This window comes from Anopheles gambiae, chromosome X (assembly GCF_943734735.2).
Source record: "Anopheles gambiae chromosome X, idAnoGambNW_F1_1, whole genome shotgun sequence".
Lineage (NCBI taxonomy): Eukaryota > Metazoa > Arthropoda > Insecta > Diptera > Culicidae > Anopheles > Anopheles gambiae.
The window spans coordinates 11640665-11650318 of record NC_064600.1 but is presented as its reverse complement, the minus strand read 5'-3'; positions in this window follow the sequence as shown (position 1 = coordinate 11650318).

Sequence of the window (9654 nt, the reverse complement as noted above, 5' to 3'; positions counted from 1 at the left end):
GACTGAGTGAACGAGTGACCCGCGCAGCGCAAATTATCAAAAGAGATTTCGCATCTATTCGGTGGCTCCAAATGAATAGTGTCGCGTCATCGTACCTTTAAAAGATGGTTGAAAAAATGTATCTTTTTCAGCTATTTATTCGAACAAACAAATACACATTTAAACAGTGACTTTGATTATAGCTCTTGAAAACGGAGTACATTTGGTAAAATGCATGCGCTCGTCTGTAAATCCGTGCTTGATCAATTATTAGCAGAAAACTTCACAAAAATTTGGAACTCTCAAGGACAAGGCTCCAAACCAGGGGAATTATTTTATCATTAGAAATATTGGTTCTATCCATTCGGACCCAATCCGTTCCGACCGAACCGATCGTTGCGACCGATTTTATCGTTCCAACTGAACCTACCGTTCCAACCGAAACATTCCATTCCATCCGAACTTACCGTTCCAACCAACCATCCGGACCGACCGAGCCGACCGATCTGACTGAACCTTTCGTTCCGACAGAACCAGCCGTTTCAATCGAACCTACCGTTCCAACTGAACCTACCGTTCCGACCACACCTGTCGTTCCAACCGAACCTTTCTGTTCCAACCGAACCTATCGTACCGACCGAACCTACCGATCTGACTGACGTTCCGACAGAACCTACCGTTCCGATCAAGCTTTCTATTCCGATCGAAACTACCACTCCGACCGAATCTACCGATCTGACTGAATTGACCGTTGCGACCGAACGTATCGTTCCAACTGAACCTACCGTTCCAACCGAAATCTTCCATTCCATCCGAACCTACCGTTCCAACTGAACCTACAATTCCAACCAAAACTACCGTACCGACCTAACCGTTCCAACTGAACCTACCGATCTGACTAACCTTTCCGTTTCGTCAGAAACTATCGTTCCGATCCGAACCTACTGTTCCGATTGAGCATTCTGTTCCGATCGAACCTACCGTTCCGAACGAACCAGCAATTCCCACGGCACCTTCCGTTTCAACCAAAACTATCGTACCGACCGAACCTACCGATATGACTGACCTTTCCGTTTCACCAGAACCTACCGTTCCGGTCGAACCTTTTGCTACAACCAAACTCACCGTTCCGATCGAACCTACCATTCCGATCGAGCTTTCTGTTCCGATCAAACCTACCGTTCCGGCCGAACCTTTTGCTACAACCAAACTCACCGTTCCGATCGAACCTACCATTCTGATCGAGCTTTCTGTTCCGATCAAACCTACCGTTCCGATCGAACCTACCGTTCCGGCTAAACCTACCGTTCCGGCCGAACCTGCTGTTCGAACTGAAGCTACCGTTCCGATCGAAACTACCACTCCGACCGAATCTACCGATCTGACTGAACTGACCGTTGCGACCGAACGTATCGTTCCAACTGAACCTACCGTTCCAACCGAAATCTTCCATTCCAACCGAACCTACCGTTCCAACTGAACCTACAATTCCAACCAAAACTACCGTACCGACCTAACCGTTCCTACTGAACCTACCGATCTGACCAACCTTTCCGTTTCGTCAGAAACTATCGTTCCGATCCGAACCTACTGTTCCGATCGAGCATTCTGTTCCGATCGAACCTACCGTTCCGAACGAACCTACCGTTCCGGCTGAACCTACCGTTCCGGCCGAACCTGCTGTTCCAACTGAAGCTACCGTTCCGATCGGACCTACCACTCCGAACGAACCTACTAGATTACAAGAGTATTAATCTAGTTCCGATCATTCTGTATAAAAAATGGATCGAACCTAATGCTCCGGAACGCACATAACTAGTCTGGAGCATACAAAATGATCATTCAATTGGATGAATCAGGGGGAGTTGTCTAGTCGCATCTGTTGGAGGTGACCACGCTGCAACGTTAAATTCAAGTAAGGTCCAGTGCTATAGTATTATTGTTTTCAATAACTACGGTCATTAAAATCATTAGTCATACGATGATCATGCTGCCTTGCTTGTCAAGAATAAGCATTGTCGAGGACGTAAAAGTACTGTGCACGCAACAAGAGTGAATAGTATAGTCTAGAATAGTATCAATGTCCTTACTTGCTAAGTTACGTAAAAGTACACACTACTCAAGCCTACAGATACTTCAGATAAGGTCCTTTTGATCTATTGAAACTGATAAGTTTCACACCAGCTGCTGACCAGCTATCTTAGGCCAGCCGCTTCAAGCTAATTAATTCATCCGAAACGAAACGAGTCCTAGCAGAATGGCAAAAAGGGCAACATTTTCAGCAGACCCGGGCGTTGCAATAGCAGCTGCTTTTAGCGCGCACACACACGCGAATCTAGCATCACGTTGCGTCGCAGCATCACTTTAAGTAAAGCGCAAGCTGTCACAAACATTGAGTCACTGGTTTTCAATCTGAATACGGGAGAGGGGAGTAGGGCGGCTTTGCTTTTCGCATTTGTTTTCTGTTGCCTTTCTGCTTTTGCTTTTTTACCCTGCAGCCGTATCCTGCACCGTCAAACATAACCTATTAATCTGTTCACCTTTTTTTTTTTGTTTTTGGTGTGTCTGTTGCGCCTGTTGGGAGCAATAACCCACACCGCCGGCGATCAGACGACTGTCATTTTCGCTCGTCAAACAGCGTTTGTCCTCTTTTCCTTTTTCCTTTTTTTTTTTTTTGTCTATTTGTTTTGGCTTTGCACGGGCCAAACGGATAGGTCGCTGGCCGTCTGCAACAAAATGTCCATCACCGCCCCATCCCAAACCCACGTGAACGGTCGGGTCGACTGGTCGGGCGATGGAAAGTCGTCCGGTCGACCCTCCCCCCCCCTCCCTTCTCCCCCCTCGTAGGTGTGCCCAAGCGTGGACATTTCTAAACAGAAAAGACGGTGTACGCGGGCGTGAAGAATAAGAATGTGTCAGCAGAGATCTGTGAGCAGTAGGTGTGTACGTGTATCGGTGAGCTCGTGCATTCCTCCTTCACCCGGCCCTGTGGCCCGATGGTGCTAAAATTAGTCGCCTGTCGCACGACACGCAGCCGTTCCGGACTCCACCACCCTGCGGGCGAGCGCGCGCGACCGAGCGAGAGAACCCGGGAGTGTCCGGGTTCTGAAACTGAAATGCCCTAAATGCCGATCACAGGAGAAGATATGTCTGTGTGTGTGCGTGTGTGTGTGTGAGCTCACGCCGGCAATTTCCCGGAACAGTCTGCCCCCCGCCCCGCTCCCCCCAGAAGAACAATGTGTGAAAGTTAAAGACGCGAATTGGCCCCCAGGGAAAGGGACATCGTGTGGGAAATGGGGAGCGCAACGCCGCAGGTCGCTCGCGGCTCTCGGGACGCCTTTTACGCTTGCCCAACCCTCAAGTAGACACAGCCGTCTGCAGCTTCCACAGTATACGCGTTGCTTCTCTTACGCATCCACCCCCCTTTCTTCCCTTTTTCCAACCGGTCACTCATGTGGAGTTGTCACTCACCTCGACACGGAGCAGAAATTTGGTAAAAGTGCCAAAGCAGGCGCGATTCGGCATCTTCGGTTCATTGTCTTGTCATCGCAGCCAAAAACCGATTGAACCGAACAAGCGGAAGCAACATCTATCAACAGCAGCCATTGCTCGGGGCAACTGAACCCCCCTCATCCCTCTTCCGATGGGTTGAGCGTGCCCGCTGCCGGCTAGACTTGCTCTACTATCCTTCTCCCCCTGTCACGCACATCCATTAACCCTTTGATGTGCGAATCTACTCCGGCCTGCTATCGCTGACAAAGCTATAAGACAGTGTTTTGGTATTTACATCTCCGCCTCCATTCCATTCCCCGGAACTTCTCCCCAGGCTCGGCAGGAGCGCTAAACCCGGCCACAGCAATCGAGGGCAGGCTTTTGTTATTGTACAAAGCTGTCAAGCAGGAAACTTCATCGAGCAGTGAGGCCGCTTCTAGCAGGGGCCCTTTGTTCTTACAACCTAGCCGAACCGAACAAATTGGTTGATTAGAGTTGCAGGGCGAACTTTGTAAAGCTGTCAGCCCGCCAGGATAGCCCTGAACTACTTCCTCCAAGAGAATGTTTTCAAAAGATTGCTTTCAACACAAAACACACATTCATCATTGTACGGGAAAAGAGCGCTGCACTCATCATCGATAACCAGAAGTACCTCAGGTTATACCTTTATTTTAAGTACATATTAGACGACTTCAAAATCCCTTATTTAGACGAAAAAAAAAAACATTGGTGCTCCAAGACGACGCACCGTCACAGCTCGCGATGCTTTCAAATCGTCCATCAAATCGGCTTCCCTGTCAGGTAACTCAGCGCACACTCATCCCGGAAAAAGGCACGACCGGACATGCAAAGGTTTTTGGCCCCAAACGTCGTGCGAGCGGGATGACGGAGTGACGTTGCGCACGCATACGCTTCACACACCGACACTGTGTGTGTGTGTGTGTTGTCTACTGTTATCCCTTTCCTTCACACCACCCCCAGACCCCTTCCCTGTTTATTGGCAAACTGCGTCGCTGCTTTCTGGGGTTCGCTCCCCCCCACTCGCCTCCACACACGCACGCCCGATCGGGGTCCGCCAAATCATCAGTCGCCTGTCGAAAGACATCTGCCGGCAGTCGGCGACTATTTTTGGCCGCCCGAAATAGACCAGCACGGTTTGGTGGGTTGACAGCGCGGACGTGCCCGCGTAGAAACGGCCCGAGCCCGAGCAAAGATCCATGTGCAGTGTGTGCGCGTGGTGCGTTGATTGATCACTGTGGGCTGCTGGGGTTAGCTGCCTGGGTGGGAAGCGAGACGGGTCGTCTTGGACCGTTTTCCGGCACGCTTTGGAATTCGTCTAGCCGGAGCGGCAATAAAAAAGCCGGGCAAGATGTCCGAACGCACCCGAAACCGATCGGTACGGTGCATCGACCACGGTGGGGCGGTTAGATTGAGCAACAAATGGGCGACAAGGGACAACACGAAGCGTAATTTGCTTGGCGGTTTGCTTTGAGTTGGCCGAATTCAAACGGTGCCCTCGGAATTGGCCTTGTAGGGTCTTATCTGGCAGGAAGTTTGCGCGTCGTAGTTTTGCGTATTACAGCCCTGAACTCAATGCTACCGGTGTTACCAAAAGGATGAAAAAATAATAATACAATGTTTATCTACTTTTGAGGGCAGATATAAATAAATCGTTTATTTTGTTACTTCTAAATAATGCTGCTCGTGGCGGTGCTGCTTCCGGCTGACCTTAATGAGGAAAATTCCTACCTTGCTGAAATGAGCAAGACAGTTTTTTACTCATTTTTTAACTCTTTCTTTCTGATTTTGATAATTTCAGATTCTCCTGTGGGTGGAAAACGTTCAACATTCAAACAAATACCTAATGCAACAAGACTGAGCATACGCAACTGGATGAGATTTTCTTTTGTGATTTAATTCTTGCTTGAGCGTAGACTATATTCCATTTCCTATTTTAAATTAAATTACGGAAAAAAGAAGTTATGGCAGTTTGTGTTCTATTGTGTCTCCTTTTGTCCTCTAGAACGACAGCTGACAAACACTTCCAGCTGTATTTGCCAGCTATTCATTACTTCGAACGATTTGAATCGCTAACCAGTGCGTACTTCGCTTTTTTTAATTATTTCTCGTATGTACGGCCTATTTGGCCGTATCACTACGCCATATCTTTCAAAAATATCTTTAAATCTTATCTTACAAATTGAAGGTACTAGGTATCTGTGACAAATATATCATCACAATTCATCACAAGGTTATCAGGAGTTCCGCAAAAAAGTAATCTGGATCCTCTACGTTTCCTCCTGTATATTAACAACCTAATGTTTGTGCCTCCAGATACATAGTACCTGATTTAGGTACAAAGATGACATTAAAAAATCATGCCTATTCAAGGATCCGCTGATTTCACGGAACTTCAACAAGTGCTATTCATCTTGTTGGTGACGTTTGTTGCTGTGAACAGAGTATGCAACAGCTATTTTTCCAGCAAATTCAGGTAATATCCTTCAGGCGTTGGAGAAGACAACAACTATATCTTGAGTTCAAGATATCAGTGTATTGTCAAATGAGCGCCTGACGTCTCATGAGCATATAGAACCGACTAAAGGAAATCATTTTTTTTGTTGGCGGCAACAGCAGATTCTACTGCTCCTGTTTGTATAAAGGTTTTATACTGTAGTTTAGTGCGATCTGCATTAGATTATCACAGCTATATTGGCTTGGGTCACCTACACAAGCTCTATGGTAGATAGTATTAAGGGCATTCAGCGAAAAATAAACAGCTACGCTATCAGAATTCCCCCGATGGCAGGATACAAGTAACATATGATGGGACGTCATGGCCAGGCATGATGTATGCTGCTCGGTTTGGAAATTCTTGCTGAATTCTAATAGAAAATGTCATGTACTTGTTTTTAGCAGAAGTGATGAAAAGTTCACAAATCACCAATTCTTCTCTTCAAATATAAGATTTCCTACTATTCCAGCCAGGTCCAAAAGCATAAGAAAGGACTTCATTTGGTAATCGTGATTTAGCACAATGATCAGAGAGTTAAACAAAATGATTGATCTGTACGACTTTAACATTTCTACAAACTTATTCATAGAACAAGTAAAACTGATAAGACTAAGGCGAAAGGCGAAGAAACATGTAGTTATAAAATGCTGTAGTTTGTAATTCATTAACTAATGTTCTAGAAACCCAACCTTTGTGAAACCCATGATTTGATGGACAGATGAGTTACTGATAAACAAACACACTTTTTGTACAAGGATTTCTGGAGTTACAGCCTTTGGTACAATTCCATCATGAATACATAGCTAAATTTTTTTTACTCTAGTTCTACCGGTGAGTTCTACAAGTGATCCTTCTCCCTACAAACAAACCCCTACTGCGGTTCATAAAAAAGTTTATTAAATTTTGCTCCTACCCGTGCCCGACTTCCCTGACGCGCAAACACACAGGACATTTATCTTTTTGTTTGCCGTAGTGCCGTACCGTTTGCACCTACCCCTGCTGCAATCGCTTGTTTCTCTCCCCCTGCCTGGGTTCTAACCAACAATTCATGTGCCACTCAAAAGCACATCCCAGCTTCCCGTCATGTCGGGTCGGCGCATTGTTACGCACATCCCTCTGGCAGCACTCGATGACAATGTCAATCACGCTGCCGCTATCTGCCGGCTAGGCTCACCGAAATGGGAATGTAATAAAGTCAGCAGTTTTTAATGAATTTCAGTTCACACTTTTTGCTGTTGTTGCTGTTGTTGTTGCTGCTGCAATTCCTTTTTCATTTCCCCCATTCATTGCATTTGCAAGCTGCAGCACCATTACCGGATAATTTAAGAGTCACCGGGTACCGTTCCGGGGGTTTGCGTTCGGCCCGATGAAGATGGATTTTCCGCCTTTCCTTTGCGTTCCCTTGCGTACTTTGCCTGCTTGCTTTGTTTGAAAGAAAGTAGACAATGTGCCCAAAAAGCGAACATCTCAATAGCATCGCCGTGTTGTTTATTAGATTGCACTTGGGAATGCATCTCTCCCGGGGGAGGTGCAAGGAGAATAGGAAGGTTCTCCCTACGATAAACGAGGAGGAGGGACCCCGTGGAGGGTTTGTTCCTTGTTTGCCCTCCATTGTGCGATAAGTTATGGGACAGCATCAGCTGCAAGGGAAGCAGGCCGCTCGCCATTCGAAGAAGAAAGCGGATTTTGTTTAATGCCTATGGTAGCAATGAGGTGGCAGCAATGTTTTGGCACGTAATAGGCAAAAGTACACGATTACAACAAAAAAAACATGTGCGTTAACATCTAATTGAGCCAAAACCGTGCAAGAGCAAAATTTTGGGGGAAAAGTAACCAACAAACTGTTAGTTTTCAAGTATAAATTCCACATCCTGGGCGTTAGAGGTGTGTCGCAGACGTCTTCAACAACCTTTCGGCGCCTGCAAAGGGGCGAACGAAATTGAGAAATAAAAAAGGCTTTTTACTCTTTATCGCCAACGCGGCACGGTAGCTAAACGTTCTCAAGAACGACCAGTAGAAGAAGCGCGAGGTTAAAGTTCATTTTAAACGAACCTGCCAGAATGGTATATGTAGTAGCTCCTATATACATCCATCCCGAGCGGCCCACGCCAAAAACCATGTGTCTGCAGTCAAACCGATGGAGAAAGTCCGGGGCTACAAATGCGAGCGGGCAAGATGTGCCATGTGTCTGAGGCACTCACACCAACGCGTCTGCAGTGCTGGAGAGCCGCGGATAGAGCGCTTCGGTGTACAGCATCGATAAGAATGAGTAAGAACCGAAGCATCTACTACTCATCATACCGACAAGCTAAAACAACAACAACAAAAATGCACAAAGAACGTTTTGTGAGTGACTCAGGGCAGCAGACGGGCAGATGCTGCCCCTCCGGATAGAATGGTTTAGCTAAGCGAAGCGTGTCTCGTTGGAGCTGTCACTAGCAACTCGGAACATCTCGCACGATGTGTTGTGTCTGGGTGTACGAGTAAAAGATAACATACCTTTGGACTGCGACAGGAGAAAAAGGAGCAATACCGATTAGATATAAAGGACGGCATGAAGTGGCGTTTGTAAACGGTTCTACCCACGAATAGCATGGTTGGAAGCCTGGTTGAAGTCTCTCGCATAGCATACGGAGCAATGGCTGTACTTATATCTGCACCACAAACCACTTCACATTAAATTGACTGGCGACCACTGACACAGAGTAACTAGCGCCAGCAGTAGTCACGTTTAGGTGAATAATCCTAGCACGGTTCGGTTCGTCAACCAGTGAGCAACGGCTTTCCCTCCCTTCTGGGCCCACAGACCATCGTCTAGCGTCGATGCCGTGGCTCACGGCAGTACATAAGCCACTCCCAACGGAGTGAAAGGACTGCTGCTGCTGCTGCTGCTGCTGCGTGTACATAACGCGAGTGTCGCTGGCATTTTTCCCTTTTATGAGGCGAGCATAACAAAGAAAGCCATGGGCCATGGTGCAGGCGGTAGTAAAGGTTACTGTCGGATCCGGATATCAGACACCAGGAGCACTTGGTCCCAGGTCCGACCGCACTCCTTTTCGGTGTGTCCCGACCCGAAAATTTTCAGTCGGCCGGCTGTAAGACGAAGAACACATGCCCGTGTCCTTGAACTTCCCCCCCCCCCCCCCTTGCTCTTGCTCGGCCAGCCAACCGGCCACGCCAGACCGTGTCCTTGAACTTGGTGAACTTTCACTTCCACACGCGCCCGCTTTCTACTGGGACCCCACGCAGCCTCAGACGCAGACACATCGGACGTTCCTCTCGTGCGTCGTGCTCCAACGTATCGGTTACATTCTATCCCCCCGCTCCCCCCCCCCCCCCATCCCCACCCCTCGCGATACGTACATTCCACCTGTTGCCACCCGCTAGCACTGCTCACACCCACTTCGTTCCACTCTGGCACCGGGACGCCAGTAAATGGTCTCCCCTTCCCGTGTGCCGCAGCACGTGAAAAATTCGCCCCGCAGTGAATCAAAAGGGATTTGTGTTTTTTTTTTGTTTTCGGAAGTAAGAAAATTGGAAACAGAGCGTGGAAGTGCTAGCGCGTGCATTGGAATGACACGCGGTGCGTGCCGGCTGTGCCATTTTGCGTTGCCGTGCTTTCAAGTACCCCGGTACTTGTGGCGCCGTTTTTTTGTTTGTGTTTTGCT